Source organism: Rhinolophus sinicus, linkage group LG06, assembly GCF_036562045.2.
Source record: "Rhinolophus sinicus isolate RSC01 linkage group LG06, ASM3656204v1, whole genome shotgun sequence".
NCBI lineage: Eukaryota > Metazoa > Chordata > Mammalia > Chiroptera > Rhinolophidae > Rhinolophus > Rhinolophus sinicus.
The window spans coordinates 146,767,464-146,778,390 of NC_133756.1; the positions used below are offsets into that span (position 1 = coordinate 146,767,464).

General features: G+C 36.9%; 1 pseudogene; it reads right to left on the reverse strand.

The window, feature by feature from the left end:
- Nucleotides 1-4,082: 4,082 nt before the first annotated feature.
- Nucleotides 4,083-5,553, reverse strand: LOC109450806 (volume-regulated anion channel subunit LRRC8A; annotated as a pseudogene).
- Nucleotides 5,554-10,927: the final 5,374 nt, after the last annotated feature.

Here is a 10,927-nt window from a genome sequence, read left to right on the forward strand (position 1 = left end):
GTTGCCAAACAGACTGAATTTGAAATAGAATCACATTTGAATTTTCTTTTGCTCAACATTGTAGGGGAGATTCTGCTTTCATTCATTCACCATTGGTACAAGTGGAAATGAATCTATCCTTTAACATTTTCCCATTGTATATAGAACACAAACAAATGTTCTTGCTGGAGTCTCAATGAATTATAAGATAAATTGTGAAATACCCTCTTTGAATTATAAGATAAATTGTGAAATACCCCTTTTTCTGGAAATGTAAAATGCTATCATCATATTTGCCTGTTGTTTGGAGAAAATCAGTGATGTATTTAGGCTAAAGCATGGGGAAGTTATTAGGCCCCTGTATTCAAAATAAGTAGCTAAAATCACCATCAAGGGCTTTCAAATTGCAGGCACTGTAAACATATCAAATGGGATCAAGGAGTGACTTCTAAACATTTGTCATTCATATGGTTTAAACATTTCATAAGATCAATTATCCACATCAAAACTGAAATCTGGAGTCTGGTTATACTTCATTAGGTCCATTAACTATAACGACAACATCTTAATATAAATTATTCTCATATGAGTTCTCAAGAAAAGAATTAAACACTTTTCAAAACAGATGAAAAAGAAAAAGATAATAGACTGCATGGTTTCCAGTCTTGTGATCATTAATGAGCCACAAATTTTTGTGCTGGTAAGTCACCTCTAATTAGTCTGGATGTTACAAGAAGTGTCCTCCTCACCATTGATCTTTCCATCGTGTAAAAGGCCTCCTCTCCACACAGAATGATAGCACTAGAAAGGACTTGGAAAATTAGTTCATTCTACATTTTGCAGAGAGGGAAATTGAAGGACCAAGAAGTAGCCCACGTAGCTAGTTAATAACAGCCAGAATCACTGACTCTTTACACTTTAACACATTTCTTCACTTTTCTTTCTTGGAGGAGTATTCTGAACTGGGGTATGAACTGCTCTAGCATGCAAGTTTGATTTCATAGCAGTGTTTATATACATATATATATACATATATATATATAATTTTAATTAACGTTTATTGGGGTGACAATTGTTAGTAAAGTTACACAGATTTCAGGTGTACAATTCTGTAATACATCATGTACATATCATTTCTTAATTTTATAATGTATTTTTACCAAATTACCCTACTTTGAGTCTTAATATACTATGTTGTTTCTTTTCCACACCGAAAACCTTACGATCCCAACTTTAGAAATCAGATTCTATGCCCTTAATGTCCAAGTTACTACTTTATATGATCAAATTAGATATGGGATGGGCCTTACTCACATGTATCAATATTTTAATGTTGGTGAACTTTAACTTTGATATTTTAACTTTGATACCTAGTCATGGATTTCAGGTGATCTAGTCAAAGAATCAATAGTCCTACAATACCTACCGTAGTCAAGGTATTTCATTGATGGTGGAGCCTAGTGCCAAAATCAAATACATACGATGGTCTCTGTTCCTTGCTGGGTCAGCAACCTTCAGTTGACTGCAGAAATGAGTCTACACTTCTAAAATCCATAAGATACTCTGACCTACCTTTCTGTTTTTTGTCTCTTTGTACGCCTCCCCCCACCACCAACTACTAATTCTTCTTTCCCTAGTTACGTTCAAGGTAGTTTCTCCTTTTACTTTATTCACCTCATTCTCATCTCTACACAGTTTGCATAGTTTAACAATGAAAAATACCTACCGCCTGTCTGATCAACCACTTATGATCTCTTCTAGCTCTTTGCACCTTCAAAATCACAACTTATACTTTATGCAGAATGTTTTTCAATGCAATATTAGTACTGAGATTTTCCTTCTAGTAGCTGTAGCTGATTAGGCTTTTGACTAATGTTAGATTTCCGGTATTAGCATCACAAGGGACATTATGGGAATGTTTATTCCCACACATGGTGTTCCTGTTTGGCCCTAACTCACAGAGGAAAACATCCATGAAAAGTATTTAGAATTTCCAATATTGTGGTGGAGTATCTATATTATAGTCCCAATATTACAATACATTATATCCAGTCTCATTTCTATTTCATTGTTAGTATATAGGAATGCAATGGACTTTTGTACGTTGATTTTGTAGCCAGCAACTTTACTGTATTCGTTGATTGTTTCTAATAGCTTTTTGGTGGAGTCTTTAGGGTTTTCTATATATAGCCTCATGTCATCTGCAAAGAGTGACAATTTAACTTCCTCATTCCCAATTTGGATGTCTTTTATTTCTTTCTCTTGCCTGATTGCTCTGGCTAGAACTTCCAACACTATGTTGAAAAGCAAAGGTGATAGGGGACAGCCCTGTCGTGTTCCTGAACGTAGAGCAAAGGGCTTCAGTTTTTCACAATTTATGAGCTTACCTGAGGGTTTGTCATATATGGCCTTTGTTATGTTAACGTATTTTCCTTCTATACATATTTTATTGTGTTTTAATCATAAATGTATGTTGCATCTTGTCAAATGCTTTTTCTGCATCAATTGATATAAGCATATGATTTTTGTCCTCTATTTTGTTTATGTGATATATCACATTAATGGATTTGCATATGTTGAACCATCCTTGTGCCCCTGGGATGAACCCCACTTGGTCGTGATGAATAATCTTTTTAATGCATTGTTTCATTTGATTTGCTAGAATTTTGTTTAGGATTTTTGCATCTGTATTCATCAGAGATATCGGTCTATAGTTCTCTTTTTTTATGTTGTCCTTACCAGGTTTTGGTATCAGGGTAATGTTGGCCTCATAAAATGAGTTAGGGAGTACTGTCTCTTCTTCAATTTTTTGGAAGAGTTTGAAAGTTTGGTAGAATTCACTAGTGAAGCCATCTGGGCTCGGACTTTTGCTTTTGGGAAGGCTTTAGATGACTGATTCAATTTCGTTACTGGTGATCGGTCTGTTTAGATTTTCCAGTTCTTCATGGTTCAGCCTTGGAAGGCTATATTTTTCTAAGAATTTGTCCATTTCTTCTAGGTTATTGAATTTGGTGGCATATAGTCCTTCATAGTGTTCTTGGATGATCCTTTGTATTTCTGTGGCATCCGTGATAACTTCCCCTTTTTCATTTCTGATTTTGTTAATTAGTGTCTTCTCTCTTTTTATCTTAGTGAGTCTAGCCAAAGGTTTGTCAGTTTTGTTAATCATTTCAAAGAACCAGCTCTTTGTCACATTAATTTTTCTATTGTCTTTTTGTTCTCTATTTCATTTAGTTCTGCTCTGATTTTTGTTATTTCCTTTCTTCTGCTGACCTTGGGTTTCACTTGTTCTTCTTTTTCTAGTTCTTTAAGGTGTAACATGAAGTTATTTATTTGGGATTTTTCTTGTTTTTTGAGATAGGCCTGTAATGATATAATTTTCCCTCTTAAAACTGCTTTTGCTGCATCCCAAAAATTTGGGTAGGATGTATTTTCATTGTCATTTGTTTCTATGTATCTTTTGATCTCTCCTCTAATTTCTTCTTTGACCCAGTCTTTCTTTAAAAGTATGTTGTTTAATCTCCATGTATTTGTGGTTTTTCCTGCTTTCTTTTTGTAGTTGATATCCAATTTCAAAGCCTTGTGATCAGAGAATACGCTTGGTATGATTTCAATCTTCTTAAATTTGCTGAGGCTGATTTTATGTCCCAATATATGGTCTATCCTTGAGAATGTTCCATGTACACTAGAAAAAAAATGTATAGTCTGATGATTTAGGTTGAAGTGCTCTATATATGTCAATTATGTCCATTTCATCTAATGTGTCATTTAGGGCTGCTATTTCGTTATTTATTTTCTGTTTGGATGATCTATCCATAGCTGCCAATGATGTATTTAAGACCCCTAGTATAATTGTGTTTTGGTCAATTTCTCCCTTTAGTTCTGTTAGTAGTTGCTTGGTATATTTCGGTGCTCCGTGATAGGGGACATAAATATTGATGACTGATATGTCTTCTTGTTGTATAGTGCCTTTACCATTATGAAATGTCCATCTTTGTCTCTTGTTACCTTTTTCACCCTGAAGTCTGTTTCATCTGATATCAATATGGCTGCACGTGAGTTTCTCTGGATACCATTTGCTTAGAGTGTCAATTTCCACCCTTTCACTTTGAGTCTATGCTTGTCCTTGTAGCTGAGAAAACATAGCAGATCTTGGCCACTGTATGGTACAGCCACTGCTCCTGCAGACTGGTGAGCTGGGCAATGCTGGGCCAGATGGTCATATCCAGGATCAGCTCGAATTTCAGCACCTCCAGCTCAATCAGGTCTAACATGGTGTCGGGGAGGCCTCTGAGCATGAGCAGGTACAGCTCTAACTTGTTTTGTGGGTTCCTGGTGAGCCGCTGCCGCAGCTTGTCTGGCATCCACTCTTTGTTGAGGTTCACCTGCCACAGCTTATTGTTGCTCACCTCCAACAGGAAGATAGCGAAGGGCTTGGAGTAGAGCAGGTCGTACTGGACGATGAGGTACAGCATGAAAGCGAAATTGTTCTTGACGTCAGTGATGTTACTGTAGCTGCTCCCCTTGCGGAGGCCCTCAAACACATACTAATCGAGGGAGCATCGCAGCATCCACCAGAGCTGTACACAGAATTGAGGCCATAGAAGATGACAAGATGATGCAGAAGGGCACCAGGATCTTGGAGAGCTTGGCCAGGGTGTGGGCACAGTGGTAGTTGCTGTAGCCCGTCATGTTCTCGATGTCCATGGCACACCCACGTTGAACTTGATTTTGTGCATGTAACAGATGGTGTAGTAGATGATGAAGATGAACTTGATCACCTTGATAATGGTCTACCACTTGTAGAGGAAGCACACGATGTCCCCCTCCACCACGTGGGTCCGGAACTTCTTCACTTGCTCATACAGAACCTGGTCCTGCTCCCCCTCTTTTTCCAGCATGTCATCACAGAGCAGTTCACGATGCCCTCTGCTTGATCCAAGACTTGGTCAGCTGCAGCATGGGCATGGTGGCCTACACGTCCTCGCTGATAATCGACAACTTCTTGTCTATGAAGCCATTCATCTTGCGGGAGGCTGGTGTGGGGTCTCTCTCCTCCACCACTGTCTCCCAGAAGAGACCATGTGGTCCAAGGTGAGTTGAAGCCCTTGGGTAGGATAGACGCAAGTGCTCCAGCTTTCAGCTGGTGTGCGGGAACTTGCACCAGAAATTGCTGCAGGCCAGGAAGATGAGCTGTGCAGAAAATGCTGGCGAATGAGTGCAAACGGTTCTGGTAGCGCACAGCATCCATGTGGTTGTTCTGGTGCTGGTCCAGGTCATATCTGATGACTGTGGGGGCTGTGTCAGGGGTTGGCAGGACTGTGGGGTTGGGGTTAATGGGTTCTTGACCGGGGCTCCCAGCCCCAGAATGAGTGGTTGTGGGAGTCCTTGGTGACCCACTTACAAGGCAGGTGGTAGATCACCTTGTCCGGGGTGACCTGCGGCATGCCCCCAACGACAGCCATCATCAGCATGACAATTCAGATGCAGATGGTGAACACTTCCCACCAGTTTTAGGATCTGGTAAGCTGGCTGTGCCATCCACAAAGCAGCAGAGTGTGTTACTGGTATCATAGTTCAATTCTGTGGAAGGCTCAGCTATCTGCATGTTGGTTTTCAGTGCTGATGCTGGCCCATGTCTTCTTGGCAGGTTTCTGGCATTCCTTTTGCTTCATGGAAGCTGCCTCCCGGGGCCCACCTTCCAGGGCTGCCTTGTAGGCAGCCCCTGGGACCGTGCTACTCAGTCGTGCCATAAACAACTGCATCACTCTGGTGCCTCCTTTTGTTTGTCCTTCACACACCACTCCAAGGCAGGTATAATATTAACGCTGTCTTTTAATAGTTGAAGAAAGTAGGTTTTATGGAATACCCATGATTTTTAAATGTATGTCTTATAGTGTGGTTTATGTTACTCTTTCTGGGTTTTGATTTTCTCCTTTTTGGAAGCATAAGCTAAGCAAAATCCCAATACCTTGATCAGGATTCTAAGTATGATCTTTCTTTTTTTCAGTTTTTTACCTATGACACATGACTAATAATTGATGTTGATATAGTTTTTCCAGGATGGTATTATAAAAAATATCACATTTTATTTTAATATACAGACCGTTCAATGCAGTAGGAATTATAAAGTCACAAATTTTCACAGTCCTGAGTATATTTTTTGTTATCAGTCATTATAAAATATTAGTTGATCCTTTAGGATATATTTTTGTTCTGAATTATAAGATTTTAAGAATATGTTATATAGCTGGAGGTACAAGGAGGCTAATTTATAGCTCAAATGCCAAGTAGACACTTCAACCTTCTCCTGTAAAATGAACTTATGTCTCCTTATATTTATTAGTGACAGCCATACTTTCAGGTGGAATTGAATCACACAACAGACATCAATCACTTGGTCTTTACTGACCAGAAAAGGGATTCTCCTATATCTAATAGCCAAATTATTTACCTGACATTTTGCTAAAGACAGTAACAGTAGTGATAGTACTATTCAAATGGTTCAAAAGCAAATTCCCCTATGCTCTCTGGTCTTTGTGTAAGTTTATACTATGGAAGCATGAAAAATAAACCTATTTAGAATTAAGAGGAAGATAAATACCTGAAGATCAGTGGCTTAAAATTGTAAAGTAGTAATACCTTGCTAGATAGACTTGGACCTTTAACCATACAATGCAGACAGATCTGGTAATTTTTTAAGAGTGCATGTAGAGTGACCATTTTTTCTAAGTGCTAAGAGCTTCAGATAAAAGAGCAAAACATGACATCTGCTATTATAAGAGGGTACAGTGTAAAAGGGGTCCCACTTGTCCCCAAGGCTACATACTAGCTGCCAAATGGCAGGAAAGAGAGGCTTCCTTCATGTGGGAAGGAACTTGGCCTTTCAATATATATATGGAGGGAACCAACAATAGGTAGATGACACAGAGAGAGAGATAAAGATAGAGAGAAAAAGAAAGAAAAACTATGTACAGGTTGTGCTTGCTCCCCTACTATGGACGAGTGCAGAAGAGAGCACCAGAGAAAGATATAGATAGCCCCCTTCACGTATGGGTCTTTTAAAGTACAGTGATTCCATCCTCAAGCTGATTTACATTATGGTGTTACATTACAAAACATGGCCCAATCAGTATCTGGTATTGAACAACAGAGGCTGACAGTCTCTCCTTTTGATGATGACTTAGAGAGTGGTAGTGACAATGATAGAGATTGCTTCCATATTTCTGCATTGCCAGCATATAAAACAACATAAAAGGACTATAGTCCTGGAACTTTTCAAGTAAAAGGTAAATTGACTATCTTAAATATGCATTTCTAGCTTTGCAATGGAGAAAAGAATTCAAGGGATGTTGAAAGTGATATGCACAAGTCACTGCCATTATATTTTTATGTGTATATGTAAGTTAATGAATTGAGTGATTATATTCCCACATACTGCCTAAAATTAGACTCACATAATGATCTTCTTCAGAAAAGATTATGTTTAATGGTAAAATAAGCCTTGCAGTGTAAAAATCATTACCCAAAGGGGAAACAAAAATAGGGTGGTGGGGACAGGGATACAGATTGTTTTTATAATAGGTCTTTATATATATATATATAGATAGATAGATAGATAGATAGATAGATAGATAGATATAGATATAGATATAGATATAGATATAGATATGTGTATATATATATGTGTGTGTGTGTGTGTGTGTGTGTGTGTGTATATCACTTCAGAACCCAGTGAAAATTTTACATTATTATAAAATTAACTTACATTAAAAATCACTAAAATCAAAAGTTAGGTGAAACAAATGAACCTAAATATACAGTTGGTAGAATAGAATACAGATAACAAAAGGATTTATCAGCTAATTGACTAGTCCCCCACTAACCAAAATTGGGACCATCTGAGCATCAATTAGGATAATAAGTGCAATCCATTGAAACACATCATATGTTTCATCTCATGAGTGGGAGTAAAGAAGAGGTAAATGTAGCCATGAGTTGATAATTTTTAAAGCTGGATAATGGGGACATGTATATTATTCTCTTTCTTTCTTTCTGTTTTTTATATTTTAACTTTTCCACAATAAAGCCAAAAAAAGAAAAAAAAAAGAAAGAAAAGAAAGGCAATTTACATTTGCAGAGAAAACCAGTGCTAATTTACATTATGGTGTTACATTACAATACACTCTGTGTATTAACCACAAACGATTTGATTTCTCTCACCTAATCAGAAGTGGGAGGTAAGATGAAATAGCCTGTCAAACAGATTTCTTTCCTATTTTGTTTCCACAAATCATTATAAAGATGAACTGTAAAATAAAGCTATTTGCAATTCCAGAATTGTTCTGTTTCTAAACTCAGAAATGCAAAGCATAACTTGAATTGCTGTGTATATGTTTATGAAAGATGAATCAAGAAGTAGGAAAGTGCTTTCTTGAGGCTGTTCTGTGAGGTGATTAAGAGGATGGGCTCTAGAGTGACACTAGCCAATATGGTAGCCACTAACCACATAAGGCTTTATAAATTAAAATGAATTAAAATTAAATACAGTAAAAGTTTAGTTCCTCAGTCACATTAGCCATACTATACGTGTTCAGTTGCCACATGAGCCACCTGATGGAACAATGCGGATAGGAACATTTCTATCATCACTGAAAGTTCTGTTGGCCAGAGGTGATCGACAGGAAGTCTTCCTGTCTTCAAATATCAATCAGCTCAGCTCATAATTGACTCTATGCACTTCCTGTCCTTCAGTTTCCTAATCTTTTAAAAGGCATTGAAAATAGTGCAGCTTACCTCTAGGATGGCAGTGAGGATTAAAGATAAAGTACTTAAAACAGTACTTTGTACATTGTGAACACCGGGTAAATATTGTTTCTTTGATGGAACCCATTCCTTGAAATAGCTTTCGGATGGGTCAGACAGTGTTGTCTCTGCTTACATGGCACACATAATCTTTTGGTAAGTGAAACATTCTGCACATTGCTGAACCGATTTTACAATGTTGACAAACTCAGTCAGAGCTCTAAATACAGATATAAAAACTTGACAAAATCCACAATTTTATATTTGTCAATATAAAAACTTGACAAAATCCACTTTCCTTAGACTCTCATGATGCATCATTTTGCTTAACTTTTATGAATAAAACTGTCTCTAGTATTTGGACAACAGATTCTATCTTGAGATTCAGGAAGACATTTATTCAGTGTGATAGGCAGAATAATGGGCTCCCCCAAAATGTCCACATTGTAGTCCAAGGAACCTATGACTATGTTACATTATGAGGCAAAATAAACTATGCAGAGAGAATTAGCATTATAGGCATTAAAACAGATTATCCTTGGTTATTTGGATGGCCCAATCTAGTCACATGGGCCCTTAAAAGTGGAAGATGAAATAAGAGACAGGTTAATTGAAACATGAAAAAGACACCATCAGTTCTTGCTAGGTTTGAAAACAGAATAAGGGGCCACCATCAAGACATGTAGAAGACCTCCAAAATCTGGATATGGACTTCAGCTGACAGCTAGCAAGAAAATTGGAATCTTAACTCTACAACCACAAGAGACTGAATTCTGCTGATAACCTGAATGATCCAGGTACCAGACTCTCCCCTACAGCCTCCAGAAAGGAACTCAGCCCTGTTTCCACCTTGATCTTAGCTCAGGGAGACCTGTGTCATTATTTTGATCTACAGACCTATAAAATCAGAAATTTGTATTATGTTAAGCTGCTAAGTCTTTGGTAATTTGTTGTAGCAGCAACAGAAAACTAAGACAATCAGAATAATAAAAAAATGCATTGGAAAACTGGCAAGACAAAAAGTCTTCAACATTTTAATATGTTACTGCCATATATGATAGCAGAATATAAATACTTATTGGTTAAGATCCTCATGAAAATAAACTTGATAAAACTATTGAGGTTAAATATAAAACTATATTCACATTCTAAAGGAGAGTCTATAGTAAATTTTTGAAGATGTACGAATTGAGAAAAAAAAGAATCTTACGATCAGTACGTCTTTTGATGAGAAAGACTGAGTGACTTTGACAAAGGTAGAATAATGTTTTGATGCACATCATGATTTGATCCCAACTCTAAGATGTGGGAACTAATAATACAAAAGACAACTGCTCCTTATTCTAACTTCTGAGTTGCTTGGAGATGTCTCTCAATATCCATGAGTTATGTCTTTCTGCCATCTTTTAAAGAGGTCTATGACATTTTGATATATCTATATCATTTTAATTGAGTTTAAAATATAAAACTTTATTGGTTTCACCTTTACAAGTAGATTTAATTTACCTGTGTAAAACAAAAATTCTAAGATTGAAAAATTTTTGAATGGATATTAGGTGCAAGATAATCTAAGCATTTTTACTTGAATAAACCATATAATCTTTACTATAGTTATATGAAGTCGGCACTATTGACCACTTCATATAATATATATTGACAATTATGCCAGAGGTTTTCCTTGATTATTTTAGCATAAGAATGTGCAATATTTTCAGAAAAATCACCAACAATTTTGCAAGTAAAACAGAAACAAAAACATAGGGGAAAAAAAGGAATTTCCTGAGATAAATGTAAAAGACACTCTACCATCAGAGAATATGGTTGGAGTAATGGGATTAAGTTTCTCTTCCATATTATGTTACCAGAGAAACAAAATTTACTATCACTGTGTAATAGATTATGTCCTAAATTACCTCTCCCAAACAGGAGGAACCCTGGAATATTATAGTAAATAATGTCAGTTTTGTAAATTTTGATACATGTTGTTTTATTCTTCAACAACATAAGGAGCTCTTGTCCAACTGAATTGTCACCTTCCTGATTCCCACCTCCTTTTACTTGAGGTCTTCATTTTTTAAGGTATTCCGTTGTACCCTGGGGATAATTTTCACATGGGACACAATGTTGAAAACTGTTTCTGTAT